The sequence below is a fragment of the Rana temporaria genome, chromosome 13 (assembly GCF_905171775.1).
Source record: "Rana temporaria chromosome 13, aRanTem1.1, whole genome shotgun sequence".
In the NCBI taxonomy this organism is placed as follows: domain Eukaryota; kingdom Metazoa; phylum Chordata; class Amphibia; order Anura; family Ranidae; genus Rana; species Rana temporaria.
In genome coordinates this window covers 88242801-88265281 of record NC_053501.1, presented here as the reverse complement: position 1 = coordinate 88265281, position 22481 = coordinate 88242801, and the positions used below count along the sequence as shown (strand labels likewise).

The following is a 22481-nucleotide window of genomic DNA, read 5'->3' as shown; positions in this document are numbered from 1 at the left end:
GCAGGTGACATGGCATGTAAAAATCCGCATTTGATGGCAGGCGACGTGGCAAGTGACACACTCGGGGCTCCCACTGATTCTGCATTATGATGAGTTGAACTATTTATTTTTATATTACAATGTAATAATAGAAATAATGCGCTTCAATCATCCTGAGACCATAATAACCATGGTGCCGGGATGATTGAAGGGCCAATACCAGCCATTTCCCCGATAAATTTCCCCCGAAAAAACATATATTCTGTCAGTGCCCCTCCTGACACTAGACTCTGGACCTGCCCCTGAAGCTGTGGTGTATGACACTGACCTGTTGTGGTGCCACTTTCTCCTTCCTCCGCTTCTTCTTTCTCCACATCCTGCGGGGGTGGGGCTTGGGTAGGAGGTGTGGGGTTTCTTGGCTCCTGTCTGGAAGCTCGTTGTCGCCCTATGAGATTGTAACAAAAGGGATACTTGAGTCAAAAAGATTTGAGGCCTGAAAGAGGAATATGAATCATTCTTTTTGTAAGTGTGGTACAATTGTCTGTTTTGTCAATACTTGTAAGCTGAACACATGATTGTATCCTTTACCAAAGCTGCTACATTTATCTATTTTTGGTCAAGTTTCCCACATGGAAACACACCAAGGATCCACTGGATCACCTGTGTGTGACACCCTAAATAGGTTGTTCTTGTGGCCAACACTTGTGCTACTGAGTCGACATGTGTAACCAACTGCTGAGCATACTCTCCTTACTGTATATTGAATTCAGTTTGATTAGTTAAATCTAGTTAAGAACACATCTACACTAAAAAAAAAATCTTCTCACATAAATAGTTCAAGATGTCTCATGTTTGTGGGCACAATAATTGGTCGTATGAGTCGTCGTTCATTCGCTCACTAATAATAAAATACCATCTTTTGTCTGATACAGTGTTAACTACATTTGTCCATGCCTAAATAGGCATGATGAAATTTCTAAAACACTGTATCAGAGAAAAAGATCGTATTTAATTATTAGTGAGCGAATGAGCGACGACTCATACTGTACGACCAATTATTGTGCCCACAAACATGAAACTTGACATCTTGAACTGTACTACATGAAAGAAAAAGCACATGCAGCAACATATTACTTTTTCTAATGACTCTTTTAATCTTCTGGTATTGCTCCGTCTCCCTCAATTTGATGTCAGACCATCTTTTGCGGAGCTGTTCCTTGGATCTGCTCACTAGACATGTGCACACTGAAATATTTAGTTTTGTAATTTCATTTTCGTCCGAAAAATAAATTTATTTAGTTACTCCCGAAATTCGTTTTTATTTATTTCGTTAAAAAAATACATTAGTCCGAAAATCCAAATTAAGGTCGAATCTGTCATTGAAGGCTTATGGTGTCTGTCAAATGTTCTAAGAAGAAAAAAAAAAGAAGATTTGACAGAATCTTTAAAAAAAAAAATACAATTTTGACTCTTCATGTCTCTCTATGTCGAATCTTCATGTCTCTATGTCGAAGTTTTTCTCTCTATGTTGAATCTTTTCTATGTCGACTCTTCTTCATGTCTCTATAATGTTGAATCTTTTCTCTTTATATAGAATAATATTGGACTAATAGGGTTAAGGTTAGGCACATTTGACCGCAACGAAAATAAAGCATTTGTTTATGTCGGATCTTTCGGTTTTCGTTTTCTGTGCTATCGTTATCGTTTGTTAAAACAATAACAAAGATACCTGAAATAAATAAATAAATAAATGCATTCGGACGAAAACGAATGCACATGTCTACTGCGCACCCCAAATTTGTGGTACAGACTTTTGACCACTTTGTCCATTATTTGGGCCTTCACCTTATTAGGGTATTTGTATGGGCCATGTTTAGCATCATAATCCTCCCTCCTCAATATTGCCACCATTTCCACCATCTCCTAAAACGCCATATTTGTGGCCTTGTATCTCCTGGATCTGGTGTGTGGTACCGACTGGGTTCACTCCTGGCTTGAGGTTGCCACTTGCCGAGTGTCCACCATGTTGTCTTTCACTAGAACGACCGAGAAGGGGCGGGGAAAGTACTAGAACGAACGTCAGGGGCGGGAAAAACGCGCAGAGCTTCATGCATGCGCAGTGTATAAAGGGATACTGCATGGGTCAAAACAATTTTCGGTGTGTGGAAGAAGGCGGAAGGAAGGACCGTGTACAATGACGGTACGTAACATGATTTTTGACTTTATTGATCAGTGGATGAGTTTGTGGCCTATATATGGTGAGAAAGTTTATTAGTAGAAGCTTGACTGACATTGTCAAGCCACATAAACTATATACCTTTTTTTTATACACAGACAGAGCAAAGCCAGGAGGAGGCAGAGCCAACAGGGAGCCAGGAGGAGGCAGGGCCCACAGGGAGCCAGGAGGAGGCAGGGCCCACTGCAAGACAGGAGGAGGCAGAGCCCACTGGGAGCCAGGGGGAGGCAAGCCCCAGTGGGAGACAGGAGGCACGGCAGGACACTATTTAGCAGGTTCCTCCTCTCCGCACTCCCGCGAAAAGTGCCAGGAGGCTTCTTCAAATTGAGGAGGAGACCCAGGCCCTTATTCACGAAGCAACTGCGGCCCTCCGAGAGCCCCCCAGCGAAGAAGAGGGTTTTACAGCGCTCATTGCCAGCAAGCTGCAGAATCTGGAGAGAGGCCAGCGTGTGCGCTGTGAAACCCTCATCTTCAAGGCAGTAAACCTTGTTGGGGAAGCTCGATGACGACACCGACATTGTGCGGATTGCTCCCCCTGTTCTTGCTGCTGCTCCTGCTCCTAGTCCTGATCCTGATCCTCTTCCTGAGCCTGCTCTTAGTCCTGCTCCTGGCACAACCTTGACTCCAGGAGGACCCAGACTGCAGGGAAGACTGCAGGGAGGGCTAAAACCAAATCCAGGAAATGAGGAGAGATGTGATGTGATGCCCCTAATGGTCGCAATTTTTTGGATCAAATACTTGGTTGTTTGCTGTGGGGATCTGCGTCTTTACAAATGCAAGCAGGCTCTCCAGTGCTGCCTTCCTGGCTTCTTTGTTTTTATTAACAGAGCTTTTTGTTTGTGTAGTGAGGTGAGGGGCGCTATATCAAAATAGTGGATGCGTGTCACAATGTGCGTTTGAGTAGTACACAGTGTAACTGTGTGCCCAAATCTATGTGAAAAACCAAACAGATTATAGTCTAAACTCTATAAGTACAATAGTGCCAAATGCCGTGGAAAATAAATAAAATATATAAAAAAAAAATAAAAAAAAATTTAAAAGAATGTCCAGCAAATAAATAGTTAAGTGCAAAATGGATCCAGTGTTGTATCAAGTCCAGGTGCAAAATGCAAATAATCCAATCCCAAATCGCAGGGAAAAGTGCAAATGCTAAAGTGCTTGTGAATCTTCAAAATAGCCAAAGTGCGAGAAAGAAGTGATCCGCCTTCACCTATAGGTCACCAGAATAATAATGGATGGCTCCTTACCACACGGTGTTGACCAGATTACTTAAAATATGGTCAATCAGGCTTGTTTTAAATGAGGATCAGCAGGGTCTCATTGGATTCCAATGTCAGCGATTGCAGCAAATGGTGTACCAAGAAAGGAGAAGAGATACCACCATAGTGTAAAACCATTTAATATACAAAAGTTAAAATTACAATGCCAAATGGCCTCTTACTGTTGCTGGTGCCCGTAAGAGGCCATTTGGCATTGTAATTTTAACTTTTGTATATTAAATGGTTTTACACTATGGTGGTATCTCTTCTCCTTTCTTGGTACACCATTTGCTGCAATCGCTGACATTGGAATCCAATGAGACCCTGCTGATCCTCATTTAAAACAAGCCTGATTGACCATATTTTAAGTAATCTGGTCAACACCGTGTGGTAAGGAGCCATCCATTATTATTCTGGTGACCTATAGGTGAAGGCGGATCACTTCTTTCTCGCACTTTGGCTATTTTGAAGATTCACAAGCACTTTAGCATTTGCACTTTTCCCTGCGATTTGGGATTGGATTATTTGCATTTTGCACCTGGACTTGATACAACACTGGATCCATTTTGCACTTAACTATTTATTTGCTGGACATTCTTTTAAATTTTTTTTTATTTTTTTTTTTATATATTTTATTTATTTTCCACGGCATTTGGCACTATTGTACTTATAGAGTTTAGACTATAATCTGTTTGGTTTTTCACATAGATTTGGGCACACAGTTACACTGTGTACTACTCAAACGCACATTGTGACACGCATCCACTATTTTGATATAGCGCCCCTCACCTCACTACACAATATATGCAAGTCAGTCACCTAATTTTATTTGGGAGCAGCTTCACTCAGTTAGTCACTTGATTTATCAAGTATATAATTTAGTGTAATTCATTTGGCGCGAGATTTATTTTTCCTGTAGAGCTTTTTGTTTGCCGTCAGCCTTTATGTTATGTTACTTACACCAGAATAAATGGATTTTTTGTTTGCTGACAAAACTTGACTAAAGTAGGCAGGGACATTTAAAAAAATGTTCTAATTAATAAGGGACACTAACCTCCTTGTGGGTAAATTATACTAAATAATAATGTTGTTGTGGTAACTTGCCATACTCCAAAAAAAATGGAAAGCAGTCTAAAATATTATCCAATTAATAACCAAAAAAGAAGAGCTACATTAAAAGATTTTAAATATGCAGAAAACTTTTTAGAGGGAGATCTGGCTTAAAAAAAAAACAATAATATTCATGATAAATATAAATTCCCAGTTCTGGGATGTGGCATGGGACTATGCGAATGCGATTAGGAATATGTATAGTAATTGTAAAGAGTTTGCTGAGATACCGCAGGGATCACATATGATAGACAAGACTTGTATAAATAAAAAATAATTTAATTAACATTAAACATGTACATAAATATATAGAAAAATAAAAGTAAAAAGCATGATCACATAAGATAATATAATTTCACCAATTATTGGGGTGACAGAGTGATGTATGCAGGGGGTCCAACATGTTTCGCCCGTCGGGCTTCTTTAGGGACAAGAATGCATACTATATTATCTATAAATGATAAACATTTAAGTATAGTACAATTCATATTTTCACATAATATAATGATCACATGTATTATGCGGACATAGCCGCAATTTACTGTAAATGTAAGAATTAACATATTTCATATAGAGGCAACAGGCAGGTTGAAAATGTGTGCACAAAGCAAACAATTAAGACTAATACTCGTCTAAAACTGCCACCACTATGTGAACAAACAAATGCCCTGGACAGGTGTCTGTACCTCAGTAATGATCGCACACAGAAATCCCAGGCGTGTCCACCAATGGTTGCTAGATGGAAAATCAGTATATGGTACGGGTCATGGATAGTCCATGGGTCTCACTGGGGGGCATTTATAAAAGCAGATAACATCATAATATATAATGTCAGAAAAAGATAGTCTAATATCGATGGAGAGAGAAAAGGACAAAGAAGTATAGAAAAAAGAAAAAGTGGAAAAAATTATTTGCAAATAACACAGGAATATTTACCTGCTATAGGTGCATCCACACAAAGCATGGAAAATGGTTGATGAAAATAAGCCCATAAGGATAATGCTAATAGAAAAAGAAAAAAAATCAATAAATGAATATTTAATTTTACACATGTATAATGGGCAAGAGCTCATATAAATATTGGGTTATTAGGTATGTAATTGGATGCGATATATGCATCAAACAATGACATTCTATTAAAAAAAATTATATACTGTATCATAACAATAATGAGCAATGTAAACTTGCATCTCCACTTTCCATGGAATGAATACCATATGGTAGATGTCAGAATAGGAGTAGCTCATAAAGAGTGAGCTAATTGAGACCAGCTGCGTCCAGTATGTAAGGCAATCTGAGATGATTACAAATAAGCAATAGGTTTCAGGTACTAACTATAGGAGTAAAAAAGGAAAAAAGAAAAGATATAAGGTATGGAACGGCCGCACAGTTAACCACCCAGTAATGAATAAGGAAATGCTGGAAAAGTCCAAAGAAAAACGCTTCCCTGGTAAAAAAGGGGGAACAGTATTAAAGCTGTATAATATATAACTAGCCTCCATAAGTACAGGGAGGGTTGTGCATACTCCAAATGGAAGTTATAGTGCTTTGAGGTTTTACCTTGGTGTGGTGGCTGGATTTAGGCACGGTCTGCCTGCTGAAGCCTGGGCGGACTGTATCAGCTGTGTGTGCTGCTTATATACTGTATGCCCCAGGAGCTCTGACATGGGAGGCGTCAGAGTGCTGAGGTGGGCGGGCATAGTGCGTCAGGAGAGGCAGGGGATTCCCCTCCTGTCGGATCGTGTGGGAGACCGCCCATAGGAGATGACGCGGTGAGCCCGCCCCCTGGGCGGGATATGGGAACGCCGAAGCGTCTCCAACAGTGTGTCTTAGCTCACACGCACGGCGGTGCACTGTCGCGGATGATCGCAACACCATGGCCTCCGCCATGGTTCAGATCACATGCTGATCTGGCAAGCACCCCTGGGCGCCCACCTAGCGTGACCCACGGATGTCGGATGGTGCAGAACCAGCATCCATATATGTGGCTGCATTACAGAGGGGCGACCCCCGGGGGTGTATGTATAATGATCATATACAGAGGCACATAAGGTCCCTGGGCATATCTGTATCCAACACAAGGTGGCAGTATACAAAATAGACAGACAAAGTAAATCTTTAACATATGCAGAGAAAAATATATAGTACATATAGAGCTTGCACAGTATACTAAGGGAGTGAGTCCAAGAAGCATTACCGTCCCGGGTAGAATAATGAATATATGTTCCCAATTCTGGGATGTGGCATGGGACTGTGCGAATGCAAGTTGGAATATATATTATAATTACAAAGAGTTTACTGAGAAACCGCAGGGATCATACATGATAGACAAGACTTGTATAGATAAAAAATATAATTTAATTGACATTGGACATGTAAATATACACATAGAATAAAAACATGATCACATAAGATGATATATTTCACCAAAAGTGAGGTGACAGAATGATGTATGCAGGGGGTCCAACATGTTTCGCCCTTCGGGCTTCTTCAGGGACAAGAATGCATACTATATAATCTATAAATGAAAAACATGTAAGTATAGTGCATTTCATACTTTCACGTATTATATAGACCACAAACATGATGCGGACATAGCCGCAATTTCTAAAGCTATAAAGGTCAGCATATTCAATACATGAGCATAAAGCAAAAATTCAATATTTTAACTACTGCTTAGAAATAAATTATGTAAGTGAATGAATGACTTCCTCTCGAGCAACAGTCACTCACAATCCCATCAAAATTTGTAAAAAATAAAAAGGAGTTGGCATATATTAGGGGAGGTCAGTTCCTCTCCGAATATAGGGATTTTTTGATGTGAGATGTGTTGCTCTTGGTATCAAAGGTAGGCGCACAAAACACATATATATACACGTATATATACACGTGTATATATATATATATATATATACACATGCCTGTGCATGCGCACGCTTGTATAGGTAAAAAATAGGCAAAAGCTCATATTAGCCTCATGGGCTTATAGTTATTTGCGAGATGTGCATCGGGTAGAAGCAATCAGTTAGAGAATGTATAGTCTGTGTAAACTTACATCTCAAGTTTCCATGGAGTAGGTAACAGATGGCAGATGTCAAAATCAGGATGACTCACAGAGAGTGAACTGATTGAAATCAGCTGTATCCACCGTAAATAGGCAATCTAAGATGGTTACATGTGAAAATGTATTTCAAAAGAAAATACATAATGAGTGAGATATGAATGTAGGTACCTCTTGTGATACCTCCAGTGTGTAGAACATGCAGAAATGAAAAGATCCCTTCAGGGATGCAGGGATGGAGCAGCCACACAGCTAACCACACATTGAGGGGAGAACCCAAAAAGGGAAGGTCCAAGGAAAAGTCCAAGGGAACAGATTCCCTAATGGAGAAATACCAATATTAGAACTGTGCAGTATATGCCTGTCCTCCATGGGTATGAGGAAGGCGTTACAGCGATTCAAAGAGAGTAGAGATAATTATGTAATTTACCTTTGTGTGGTGGCTGAGTGAGGCACGGTCTGCCTGCTGATGCCTGGGCGGATTGTGTCAGCTGTGTGTTCTGCTTAAATACGCCCCTCAAGCTCTGACGTAACGAGCGTCAGAGCGCTGTGGTGGGCGGGCATAGTGCGTCAGGAGAGGCAGGGAAATCCTCTCCTGTCGTAGCCGTGTTGGGGGACCGTCCATAGGGGATGACGAGGTCCACCCGCCCCCTGGACCCGCACACGGCAATGCACTGGGGCGGCGGATGATCACAGCACCATGGCCTCCGCCATGGTTCAGGGCAAATACTGCATCTGGTGATCACCCCTGGGCGCCCACCTGGCGTGAACCGAGGGTGTCAGATGACGAGATGCTATGTCCATATATACAGCCATGTCATAAGGGGGAACACCCCCCGGGGGTGTGAGCCATGAGACCGCGCACTGAAGCACAGGGAGTCCCTGAGCATAAAACGTGTCCTACACATGGCAACAAAATAGAAATAGACAAACATAAAACAATTATTAGTTACAAGTGCAGCAAAACAGGATATAGTCAACAGAATGTCATGTTGATGTTCTATTTGTACAACTGGTGATGCCAACCTCAATGCAGACGTCGTGCACCTGTTAAGGTGGTTATCCCTTATGATAAATCACAAATTTAGCTCATTGGAAAAGAGCATTTAAGCATGAGTAAGGTTACAAATATAAAAATTGTTTATTTAGATCGTCTATGGTGGAATAATAATACACACATAGACTAGTACTGGGAACATTCTGATATCATACAGATTGCTATTTGGGAACCTGTCAGGACTCCATCTGATCTTATAGGGGAGGGGGGGGGGAATGATTGATGGAGATATGTGCTGGATCCGCTTCAGAGAGGATGGAGTGTGAATGCAGGATGGGATGGATACATTGTGGCGATGTAAGGACAATCGCTCTAATAGAAAGAATGGGATATATGAGCCCCCCTAAGGGGGAGATGGGAAAGTAAACAAAATTAGGAGGAACATCACATAAATCGCAATGTGTTTATAAAAATGATTTATAGCTCATGCTGTCGTTAAGGCCTGGGTATATGGTGGCTCTTAATGTGTAGATCCAACGTGCTTCTAGTTGGAGAAGACGTTTGTCGATCTCACCGCTTCTCTCGTTTGGTGCGATGTGGCCGAGGGCAAAAAAAACCATCATGTCCACATCATGCCCATGATGTAGCCCCATATGTCTGCTAATTGGGGTTTCAAAAAGTTTTTTGTTGACTGCCGATACATGATCACGTATACGGCAAAAAAAATTGCGTTTTGTTTTGCCGATGTAGAAGGCTCCGCAATTACACTTCATTATGTAAATGATTCCTACCGTTTGGCATGTGGCTCGGAATTTAGGTGTGCAAGTGTCGCCATTGGGCAGGAGTATACTGCTGCCTTTGATAATATGGCGGCAGTGATTGCATTTCATACAGGGGTAAGTGCCTGTTAATGTAGGTTTAGGCATCAATTGGGTAGAGTAATGGCTAGATACAGCATTGTCTCTTATTGATCTGGACCGTTTGAATGTAATTTCAGGATAATCATTCACAAACTTGTTAATTTTACTGTCTGATGTCAAAAGGTGCCAGTATTGATTATATATTTTCCTTATTTTAGAATGCTGTCTGCTGTATCTAGTAATCACCCAGGTGGTGTTTGATGTCTTTTTTTCTTTTGATGCATAAAGGAGCGTACTGCGGTCCTGGCGATTTGCCCTATTAAAGGCCTTGCGTAGGCAGCTCTTAGAATACCCACGGACCCATAGACGGGCATAAAGCTGTCTTGCTTCTGAGACAAAATTGCTTTGTTCAGAGCAATTACGCTTAAGTCGTAAATACTGATTATACGGAATACTGGCAATCAAGGTCTTTGGATGAGAGCTAGAGGCGTGGAGCAGGCTATTCCCTGCTGTTGGTTTCCGATAGAGGGTTGAACATAGCCGGCCGTTGGTATCGACAAAGAGTTCCACGTCTAAAAAAGTTATTTTCTCCTGACTATAGTTGTGGGTAAATCTAAGGTTATAGGTATTAATTTGTAGCTTATTTAGGAAAATATCAAGGTCTTTTTTGGACCCTGCCCATACCATAAACACGTCGTCTATATATCTGTGCCAGGTGAGCGACATTAGACAACAGGGCATCATTTTCTTCACCTACAAAGAGGTCACGCTCCCACCCCCCCCAGGTACAGGTTGGCATATGAGGGGGCACATCCTGCCCCCATAGCCACACCTTGTACCTGGAGGTAGTGGGAGCGCCTGAAGAGAAACACATTGGTGGTCAAAATGAATTCTAACATTTCGATGATGAAGTTATTGTATTTTTTAGCATGTTTGTCGCGTTCACAAAGGAAACTTCTGATGACTTGTACTCCATGGGAATGGGGTATAGAGTTATAAAGAGCCTCTATGTCTATGGCGACAAGCCAAGCATCATCGGGGATTGTTAGTCCGTCCGTGATTTTGAGGAGGTCGATTGTGTCCTTAACATATGAGAACAGTCCCCGCACATGAGGGTATAAATACTCATCAATAATGCGGCTGGCGTTCTCGGTGAGAGATCCGCATCCTGAGACGATGGGTCGTCCTGGTGGTGGCAGGATGCCTTTATGCACTTTTGGTAGTGCATAAAAGGTGGGTGTGGAGGGGTGCTCAATGTTAAGAAATTTAGTAGTGTTATCGTCAATAATCCCTTCTCGATGAGAGCGATTAAGGATTTCCCTATATTTATTTATGTTCCGAGTCACAGTGGAAGCGGGTACCAGCCTGTACCAGTGTTTGTTCTTAAGAATGTCTAGGCACATGGACTCGTATCCCTCTCTGGTAAGGATGACAACATTGCCACCCTTATCAGAGGGTTTAATCACTATCTCGTCGTTATTTCGAAGATCATTAATGGCTTTTTTGAGGTTCGGGCTTATGTTGGGAAGGGGACCTGTCTTCCATTGTGTGTTTTCAATGGCCTTTGTTACTTGTAAAATGAATGCCCAGATATTGGGATTGCCTTGTAGACAGGAAAGGAACGTGATTTTGGCTTGTATGTTTTTGGCGTTATGTAGATAGGTCTATTGGATCGAGATTGGACCAAGGTACCAGGTGTGACCCCCAGGATCTTGAAAGTCCAACCCTCCTCCTCGGGGTTGCTCTCGTCCCAAAGGGACATGAGATCCTGTAAGGCTTGGAGTTCCTGTAAGGAAGTCTGATCAAGACTAGAGTTGTCAGTGATTGGAAGCTCTGTGTTTACTTGGGATTTGTCGTAGAGAACCTTAAACATCAATCTTCTAGCGAAGAGATGTAGGTCTTTGATGAGTTAAAACTGGTCTGCTTCGCCATCAGGGCAGGAGGATAGACCTAGTTGGAGTACTGTGGTCTGGTCTGCTGTAAGTTTGAAATTAGATAAATTGATAATGTTGTTAGAGTCCCGATCTGGATTATCGTCAAGATCGGGACTTATTGGTTTAATTCCTGAACCGTATTGGTTGGTATTATGCTCGATCTGCGTTCCATCGTAAAGATGGGAGCGGTTCTTATATCTGTTATGTTGTGAGAACTAGAAGTACCATGGCCGCAATTAGGTTGGTGTGTCAAAGGGGGTGCTGGTGTAGATATAACGTTAACCACCGGTAATGGTGAACTTAAAGCCACTGATGTATTACTATGTATACTAGTACTTTGGGCTTCGACAGATTGTGATCTACGATTTCTTTGGGCACGTGGCCGTTTGTCTTTAAGCGGGAATTGGGAACATGAAATTTCCTGTAAACTGCTGTCAGCATCGTTTTTATGTTTCTTTTCTTTTACGGGTCTCCTGCTTATCGGGACGTACGAGGCTGATGACAGCGATGTGTCCGAGCCCTGTTTCGTCCGTCTCCGCAGGAAGGGGTGTTTTTTTATTGTTAAATTGTTTTTTCATGTTACTCCGTGGTGGATTGGAGCTTGTCCATTTGTAAGCTTGATAATTATCATAGGCTCTCTTGTCTCTTTGGTATTTGCTCTCTTTTGTCTTAATCAGATTTGTTGCGTAGCGTGTGAGATGATCTTTAAGTTGTTTCTCACATGCAATATAGTTAGGATACGTATTTACTTTTCCACTATTGTCAAGCCATTCTTTTATCTCGACATCGACTTGTTGGATGTCCTGTCCATACTGTTCACAAAGGATTTTCATCATCTGAGTTGAACAGGTTTGGAGGTTATCCTCCCATGCTTTTTTGATTTTTGGTTCGACCTTTCGAATGTTAGGGAAGATCTGAATGCGTAAGCCCCAGGGTACTAGCTTGCTAGATATATACTGTTCAAAAAAGTCTTTATGCCAGAAAAGTCTGGTCTTTTTCTCAACCAGTCGCTGTAGACCTGAAAAGTACAGATTGGCATCCTCCTCCGATGCCTCATCCCTATGGCTTGATTTTTTGACCTCTGTCACAAAGCCATCCCACTCCTTGCCATAGTAGCTAGCCATGGCATATAGATCCACGAAGGGCGCCCAACTCGCGCATAGACCAAGGTACGAAAAGGGACAAGTCTGGTGCGGGTGTTAGCGCCCGTTCAGAGATGAATCCGCAAAACCTCAACAGTAGAAACCAATCAAACAACATGCATGTACAGATCCCAGTACCTCAAAGGTAAAACAATATTCTTTTAAATATGTCCTAGTCTCACACAGGGACCTTTGTATAGGTGTACTGGTGAGAGAGGTCATATGGGTATCTGGCTTATATAAATATATGTAAAGTCAGATTGAAAACAACATTTGTCTAGAAATTGTTCTGATCGCTGCGGTAACAGAGCAAAATCGTAAAGTATCTGAGAAATAGTCAACTAAATGAAAGCTAATGTGCAATTTGCTCTATGTACATAAGGTTATAGCAGGTGTTTAAATCCACCCAATGTTGTATAGAGAAAAATATATAGTACATATAGAGCTTGCACAGTATACTAAGGGAGTGAGTCCAAGAAGCATTACCGTCCCGGGTAGAATAATGAATATATGTTCCCAATTCTGGGATGTGGCATGGGACTGTGCGAATGCAAGTTGGAATATATATTATAATTACAAAGAGTTTACTGAGAAACCGCAGGGATCATACATGATAGACAAGACTTGTATAGATAAAAAATATAATTTAATTGACATTGGACATGTAAATATACACATAGAATAAAAACATGATCACATAAGATGATATATTTCACCAAAAGTGAGGTGACAGAATGATGTATGCAGGGGGTCCAACATGTTTCGCCCTTCGGGCTTCTTCAGGGACAAGAATGCATACTATATAATCTATAAATGAAAAACATGTAAGTATAGTGCATTTCATACTTTCACGTATTATATAGACCACAAACATGATGCGGACATAGCCGCAATTTCTAAAGCTATAAAGGTCAGCATATTCAATACATGAGCATAAAGCAAAAATTCAATATTTTAACTACTGCTTGTCTAGGTCTGCCGCCATTATGTGAACATATCAATGCCCTGGACATAAAGGTACCTCAGTGGTGATCATACATGGAACTCCCAGGCGTGTCCAACCAATGACTGCTGGATGGAATATCAATATACGGTGCAGGTCATGGACAGTCCAAAGGTATCACTAGGGGGCGCATAGAAGCAGATGGAATTAAAATAAAATCAAAGAAAGATATGGTCTAATATCTATAAGAGGATACGGAGTCAGATGAACAGAAGAAAAGATTGTTTATAAATGGTAATGAAATGTTCTCCTGCTGTATATGCATACATAGATAGCACTGGAGAATGGTAATGAAGGTAAGAGTGGGCCCGTGGAGGTAATCTATGTATAAAAACAAAATGGGGGATATATATATACCCATATATATGTGTATGCATGTATATATATATATATATATATATACACATGCCTGTGCAAGCGCACGCTTGTATAGGTAAAAAATAGGCAAAAGCTCATATATACATTAGCCTCATGGGCTTATAGTTATTTGCGAGATGTGCATCGGGTAGAAGCAATCAGTTAGAGAATGTATAGTCTGTGTAAACTTACATCTCAAGTTTCCATGGAGTAGGTAACAGATGGCAGATGTCAAAATCAGGATGACTCACAGAGAGTGAACTGATTGAAATCAGCTGTATCCACCATAAATAGGCAATCTAGGATGGTTACATGTGAAAATTTATTTCAAAAGAAAATACATTCATATCCTTCATTTTCTTTTCTTATCTCACCCATTATGTATCAGGAGAGGCAGGGAAATCCTCTCCTGTCGTAGCCGTGTTGGGGGACCGCCCATATGGGATGACGAGGTCGGCCCGCCCCCTGGGCGGAGTGGGAGAGCGGCGATGCGTCTCAGTTGTGGTGTATGGACCCGCACACGGCAATGCACAGATTTCCCTGCCTCTCCTGACGCACTATGCCCGCCCACCACAGCGCTCTGACGCTCGTTACGCCAGAGCTTGAGGGGCGCATTTAAGCAGAACACACAGCTGACACAATCCGCCCAGGCATCAGCAGGCAGACCGTGCCTAACTCAGCCACCACACAAAGGAAAATAACATAACTATCTATACTCTCTTTGAATCGCTGTAACGCCTTCCTCATACCCATGGAGGACAGGCATATACTGCACAGTTCTAATATTGGTATTTCTCCATTAGGGAATCTGTTCCCTTGGATTTTTCCTTGGACCTTCCCTTTTTGGGTTCTCCCCTCAATGTGTGGTTAGCTGTGTGGCTGCTCCATCCCTGCATCCCTGAAGGGATCTTTTCATTTCTGCATGTTCTACACACTGGAGGTATCACAAGAGGTACCTACATTCATATCCTTCATTTTCTTTTCTTATCTCACTCATTATATATTTTCTTTTGAAATAAATTTTCACATGTAACCATCCTAGATTGCCTATGTACGGTGGATACAGCTGATTTCAATCAGTTCACTCTCTGTGAGTCATCCTGATTTTGACATCTGCCATCTGTTACCTACTCCATGGAAACTTGAGATGTAAGTTTACACAGACTATACATTCTCTAACTGATTGCTTCTACCCGATGCACATCTCGCAAATAACTATAAGCCCATGAGGCTAATGTATATATGAGCTTTTGCCTATTTTTTACCTATACAAGCGTGCGCATGCACAGGCATGTGTGTGTGTGTATATATATATATATATATATATATATATATATATATATATATATATATACATGCATACACATATATATGGGTATATATATATCCCCCATTTTGTTTTTATACATAGATTACCTCCACGGGCCCACTCTTACCTTCATTACCATTCTCCAGTGCTATCTATGTATGCATATACAGCAGGAGAACATTTCATTACCATTTATAAACAATCTTTTCTTCTGTTAATCTGACTCCGTATCCTCTTATAGATATTAGACCATATCTTTCTTTGATTTTATTTTAATTCCATCTGCTTCTATGCGCCCCCTAGTGATACCTTTGGACTGTACATGACCTGCACCGTATATTGATATTCCATCCAGCAGTCATTGGTTGGACACGCCTGGGAGTTCCGTGTATGATCACCACTGAGGTACCTTTATGTTCAGGGCATTGATATGTTCACATAATGGCGGCAGACCTAGACAAGCAGTAGTTAAAATATAGAATTTTTGCTTTATGCTCATGTATTGAATATGCTGACCTTTATAGCTTTAGAAATTGCGGCTATGTCCGCATCATGTTTGTGGTCTATATAATACGTGAAAGTATGAAATGCACTATACTTGCATGTTTTTCATTTATAGATTATATAGTATGCATTCTTGTCCCTGAAGAAGCCCGAAGGGCGAAACATGTTGGACCCCCTGCGTACATCATTCTGTCACCTCACTTTTGGTGAAATATATCATCTTATGTGATCATGTTTTTATTCTATGTGTATATTTACATGTCCAATGTCAATTAAATTATATTTTTTATCTATACAAGTCTTGTCTATCATGTATGATCCCTGTGGTTTCTCAGTAAACTCTTTGTAATTATAATATATATTCCAACTTGCATTCGCACAGTCCCATGCCACATCCCAGAATTGGGAACATATATTCATTATTCTACCCGGGACAGTAATGCTTCTTGGACTCACTCCCTTAGTATACTGTGCAAGCTCTATATGTACTATATATTTTTCTCTATACAACATTGGGTGGATTTAAACACCTGCTATAACCTTATGTACATAGAGCAAATTGCACATTAGCTTTCATTTAGTTGACTATTTCTCAGATAATTTACGATTTTGCTCTGTTACCGCAGCGATCAGAACAATTTCTAGACAAATGTTGTTTTCAATCTGACTTTACATATATTTATATAAGCCAGATACCCATATGACCTCTCTCACCAGTACACCTATACAAAGGTCCCTGTGTGAGACTAGGACATATTTAAAAGAATATTGTTTTACCTTTGAGGTACTGGGATCTGTACATGCATGTTGTTTGATTGGTTTCTACTGTTGAGGTTTTGCGGATCCATCTCTGAACGGGCGCTAACACGCACACCAGACTTGTCCCTTTTCGTACCTTGGTCTATGCGCGAGTTGGGCGCCCTTCGTGGATCTATATGCCATGGCTAGCTACTATGGCAAGGAGTGGGATGGCTTTGTGACAGAGGTCAAAAAATCAAGACATAGGGATGAAGCATCGGAGGAGGATGCCAATCTGTACTTTTCAGGTCTCCAGCGACTGGTTGAGAAAAAGACCAGACTTTTCTGGCATAAAGACTTTTTTGAACAGTATATATCTAGCAAGCTAGTACCCTGGGGCTTACGCATTCAGATCTTCCCTAACATTCGAAAGGTCGAACCAAAAATCAAAAAAGCATGGGAGGATAACCTCCAAACCTGTTCAACTCAGATGATGAAAATCCTTTGTGAACAGTATGGACAGGACATCCAACAAGTCGATGTCGAGATAAAAGAATGGCTTGACAATAGTGGAAACGTAAATACGTATCCTAACTATATTGCATGTGAAAAACAACTTAAAGATAATCTCACATGCTACGCAACAAATCTGATTAAGACAAAAGAGAGCAAATACCAAAGAGACAAGAGAGCCTATGATAATGATCAAGCTTACAAATGGACAAGCTCCAATCCACCACGGAGTAACATGAAAAAACAATTTAACAATAAAAAACCACCCCTTCCTGCGGAGACGGACATACAGGGCTCTGACACTTCATCACTGTCATCAGCCTCGTATGTCCCGATAAGCAGGAGACCCGTAAAAGAAAAGAAACGTAAAAACGATGCTGACAGCAGTTTACAGGAAATTTCACGCTCCCAATTCCCGCTTAAAGACAAACGGCCATGTGCCCAAAGAAATCGTAGATCACAATCTGTCGAAGCCCAAAGTACTAGTATACATAGTAATACATCAGTGGCTTTAAGTTCACCATTACCGGTGGTTAACGTTATATCTACACCGGCATCCCCTTTGACACACCAACCTAATTGCGGCCATGGTACTTCTAGTTCTCACAACATAACAGATATAAGAACCGCTCCTATCTTTACGATGGAATGCAGATCGAGCATAATACCAACCAATACGGTTCAGGAATTAAACCAATAAGTCCCGATCTTGACGATAATCCAGATCGGGACTCTAACAACATTATCAATTTATCTAATTTCAAACTTACAGCAGACCAGACCACAGTACTCCAACTAGGTCTATCCTTCTGCCCTGATGGCGAAGCAGACCAGTTTGAACTCATCAAAGACCTACATCTCTTCGCTAGAAGATTGATGTTTAAGGTTCTCTACGACAAATCCCAAGTAAACACAGAGCTTCCAATCACTGACAACTCTAGTCTTGATCAGACTTCCTTACAGGAACTCCAAGCCTTACAGGATCTCATGTCCCTTTGGGACGAGAGCAACCCCGAGGAGGAGGGTTGGACTTTCAAGATCCCGGGGGTCACACCTGGTACCTTGGTCCAATCTCGATCCAATAGACCTATCTACATAACGCCAAAAACATACAAGCCAAAATCACGTTCCTTTCCTGTCCTACAAGGGAATCCCAATATCTGGGCATTCGTTTTACAAGTAACAAAGGCTATTGAAAACACACAATGGAAGACAGGTCCCCTTCCCAACATAAGCCCGAACCTCAAAAAAGCCATTAATGATCTTCGAAATAACGACAAGATAGTAATTAAACCCTCTGATAAGGGTGGCAATGTTGTCATCCTTACCAGAGAGGGATACGAGTCCATGTGCCTAGACATTCTTAAGAACAAACACTGGTACAGGCTGGTACCCGCTTCCACTGTGACTCGGAACATAAATAAATATAGGGAAATCCTTAATCGCTCTCATCGAGAAGGGATTATTGACGATAACACTACTAAATTTCTTAACATTGAGCACCCCTCCACACCCACCTTTTATGCACTACCAAAAGTGCATAAAGGCATCCTGCCACCACCAGGACGACCTATCGTCTCAGGATGCGGATCTCTCACCGAGAACGCCAGCCGCATTATTGATGAGTATTTATACCCTCATGTGCGGGGACTGTTCTCATATGTTAAGGACACAATCGACCTCCTCAAAATCACGGACGGACTAACAATCCCCGATGATGCTTGGCTTGTCACCATAGACATAGAGGCTCTTTATAACTCTATACCCCATTCCCATGGAGTACAAGCCATCAGAAGTTTCCTTTGTGAATGCGACAAACATGCTAAAAAATACAATAACTTCATCATCGAAATGTTAGAATTTATTTTGACCACCAATGTGTTTCTCTTCAGGCGCTCCCACTACCTCCAGGTACAAGGTGTGGATATGGGGGCAGGCTGTGCCCCCTCATATGCCAACCTGTACCTGAGGGGGTGGGAGCGTGACCTCTTTGGAGGTGAAGAAAATGATGCCCTGTTGTCTAATGTGCTCACCTGGCACAGATATATAGACGACGTGTTTATGGTATGGGCAGGGTCCAAAAAAGACCTTGATATTTTCCTAAATAAACTACAAATTAATACCTATAACCTTAGATTTACCCACAACTATAGTCAGAAGAAAATAACTTTTTTAGACGTGGAACTCTTTGTCGATACCAACGGCCGGCTATGTTCAACCCTCTATCGGAAACCAACAGCAGGGAATAGCCTGCTCCACGCCTCTAGCTCTCATCCAAAGACCTTGATTGCCAGTGTTCCGTTTAGTCAGTATTTACGACTTAAGCGTAATTGCTCTGAACAAAGCGATTTTGTCTCAGAAGCAAGACAGCTTTATGCCCGTCTACGGGCCCGTGGGTATTCTAAGAGCTGCCTACGCAAGGCCTTTAATAGGGCAAATCGATTACTAGATACAGCAGACAGCATTCTAAAATAAGGAAAATATATAATCAATACTGGCACCTTTTGACATCAGACAGTAAAATTAACAAGTTTGTGAATGATTATCCTGAAATTACATTCAAACGGTCCAGATCAATAAGAGACAATGCTGTATCTAGCCATTACTCTACCCAATTGATGCCTAAACCTACATTAACAGGCACTTACCCCTGTATGAAATGCAATCACTGCCGCCATATTATCAAAGGCAGCAGTATACTCCTGCCCAATGGCGACACTTGCACACCTAAATTCCGAGCCACATGCCAAACGGTAGGAATCATTTACATAATGAAGTGTAATTGCGGAGCCTTCTACATCGGCAAAACAAAACGCAATTTTTTTGCCGTATATGTGATCATGTATCGGCAGTCAACAAAAAACGTTTTGAAACCCCAATTAGCAGACATATGGGGCTACATCATGGGCATGATGTGGACATGATGGTTTTTTTTGCCCTCGGCCACATCGCACCAAACGAGAGAAGCGGTGAGATCGACAAACGTCTTCTCCAACTAGAAGCACGTTGGATCTACACATTAAGAGCCACCATATACCCAGGCCTTAACGACAGCATGAGCTATAAATCATTTTTATAAACACATTGCGATTTATGTGATGTTCCTCCTAATTTTGTTTACTTTCCCATCTCCCCCTTAGGGGGGCTCATATATCCCATTCTTTCTATTAGAGCGATTGTCCTTACATCGCCACAATGTATCCATCCCATCCTGCATTCACACTCCATCCTCTCTGAAGCGGATCCAGCACATATCTCCATCAATCATTCCCCCCCCCCCTCCCCTATAAGATCAGATGGAGTCCTGACAGGTTCCCAAATAGCAATCTGTATGATATCAGAATGTTCCCAGTACTAGTCTATGTGTGTATTATTATTCCACCATAGACAATCTAAATAAACAATTTTTATATTTGTAACCTTACTCAGGCTTAAATGCTCTTTTCCAATGAGCTAAATTTGTGATTTATCATAAGGGATAACCACCTTAACAGGTGCACGACGTCTGCATTGAGGTTGGCATCACCAGTTGTACAAATAGAACATCAACATGACATTCTGTTGACTATATCCTGTTTTGCTGCACTTGTAACTAATATTTTTTTTATGTTTGTCTATTTCTATTTTGTTACCATGTGTAGGACACGTTTTATGCTCAGGGACTCCCTGTGCTTCAGTGCGCGGTCTCACGGCTCACACCCCCGGAGGCCATGGTGCTGTGATCATCCCCCGCCCCAGTGCATTGCCGTGTGCGGGTCCATACACCACAACTGAGACGCATCGCCGCTCTCCCACTCCGCCCAGGGGGCGGGCCGACCTCGTCATCCCCTATGGGCGGTCCCCCAACACGGCTACGACAGGAGAGGATTTCCCTGCCTCTCCTGACGCACTATGCCCGCCCACCACAGCGCTCTGACGCTCGTTACGTCAGAGCTTGAGGGGCGTATTTAAGCAGAACACACAGCTGACACAATCCGCCCAGGCATCAGCAGGCAGACCGTGCCTAACTCAGCCACCACACAAAGGTAAATTACATAACTATCTATACTCTCTTTGAATCGCTGTAACGCCTTCCTCATACCCATGGAGGACAGGCATATACTGCACAGTTTTATTATTGGTATTTCTCCATTAGGGAATCTGTTCCCTTGGACTTTTCCTTGGACCTTCCCTTTTTGGGTTCTCCCCTCAATGTGTGGTTAGCTGTGTGGCTGCTCCATCCCTGCATCCCTGAAGGTATCTTTATTTCTGCATGTTCTACACACTGGAGGTATCACAAGAGGTACCTACATTCATATCCTTCATTTTATTTTCTTATCTCACCCATTATGTATTTTCTTTTGAAACAAATTTTCACATGTAACCATCCTAGATTGCCTATTTACGGTGGATACAGCTGATTTCAATCAGTTCACTCTCTGTGAGTCATCCTGATTTTGACATCTGCCATCTGTTACCTACTCCATGGAAACTTGAGATGTAAGTTTACACAGACAATACATTCTCTAACTGATTGCTTCTACCCGATGCACATCTCGCAAATAACTATAAGCCCATGAGGCTAATGTATACTGTATATGAGCTTTTGCCTATTTTTTACCTATACAAGCGTGCGCATGCACAGGCATGTGTGTGTGTATATATATATATATATATATATATATATATACATGCATACACATATATATGGGTGTATATATATATCCCCCATTTTGTTTTTATACATAGATTACCTCCACGGGCCCACTCTTACCTTCATTACCATTCTCCAGTGCTATCTATGTATGCATATACAGCAGGAGAACATTTCATTACCATTTATAAACAATGTTTTCTTCTGTTCATCTGACTCTGTATCCTCTTATAGATATTAGACCATATCTTTCTTTGATTTTATTTTAATTCCATCACGCTTCTATGCGCCCCCTAGTGATACCTTTGGACTGTCCATGACCTGCACCGTATATTGATATTCCATCCAGCAGTCATTGGTTGGACACGACTGGGAGTTCCGTGTATGATCACCACTGAGGTACCTTTACGTCCAGGGCATTGATATGTTCACATAATGGCGGGAGACCTAGACAAGCAGTAGTTAAAATATTGAATTTTTGCTTTATGCTCATGTATTGAATATGCTGACCTTTATAGCTTTAGAAATTGCGGCTATGTCCGCATCATGTTTGTGGTCTACATAATACGTGAAAGTATGAAATGCACTATACTTACATGTTTTTCATTTATAGATTATATAGTATGCATTCTTGTCCCTGAAGAAGCCCGAAGGGCGAAACATGTTGGACCCCCTGCGTACATCATTCTGTCACCTCACTTTTGGTGAAATATATCATCTTAAGTGATCATGTTTTTATTCTATGTGTATATTTACATGTCCAATGTCAATTTAATTATATTTTTTATCTATACAAGTCTTGTCTATCATGTATGATCCCTGTGGTTTCTCAGTAAACTCTTTGTA

At 41.4% G+C, this 22481-nt stretch overlaps 1 protein-coding gene and 3 long non-coding RNA genes across 11 annotated transcripts in view; 3 read left to right on the top strand and 1 right to left on the bottom strand.

Annotated features, from left to right (window-relative positions):
- LOC120920484 overlaps window positions 1-14291 on the bottom strand; it is a 55328-nt gene extending 41037 nt beyond the window's left edge. Inside the window, exons 1-3 of one of the 2 annotated variants that reach the window (XR_005744724.1) lie at window positions 14131-14291; window positions 13600-13701; window positions 308-424 (exon numbers count right to left, since the gene is read on the bottom strand). This is a non-coding gene — a long non-coding RNA (uncharacterized LOC120920484). Of the gene's footprint in view, window positions 1-307; window positions 425-6144; window positions 7103-8075; window positions 8183-13599; window positions 13702-14130 lie in introns of those variants that run through there. The other variant, XR_005744725.1, reaches the window with a different exon arrangement.
- Window positions 1-22481, top strand: part of LOC120920481 (Fc receptor-like protein 3) — a 224045-nt gene that overhangs the window by 83650 nt on the left and 117914 nt on the right. The window lies entirely within an intron of this gene.
- LOC120920483 lies at window positions 14670-16044 on the top strand. 2 transcript variants are annotated; one of them, XR_005744722.1, is made up of 3 exons: window positions 14670-14890; window positions 15551-15652; window positions 15867-16044. It is a non-coding gene; the product is annotated as an uncharacterized LOC120920483 (long non-coding RNA). The 2 variants fall into 2 exon arrangements; XR_005744723.1 differs by lacking the exon at window positions 14670-14890 and adding an exon at window positions 14972-15087.
- LOC120920482 lies at window positions 20938-22330 on the top strand. 2 transcript variants are annotated; one of them, XR_005744721.1, is made up of 4 exons: window positions 20955-21027; window positions 21138-21284; window positions 21933-22034; window positions 22249-22330. It is a non-coding gene; the product is annotated as an uncharacterized LOC120920482 (long non-coding RNA). The 2 variants fall into 2 exon arrangements; XR_005744720.1 differs by lacking the exon at window positions 21138-21284 and having other exon boundaries at window positions 20938-21027.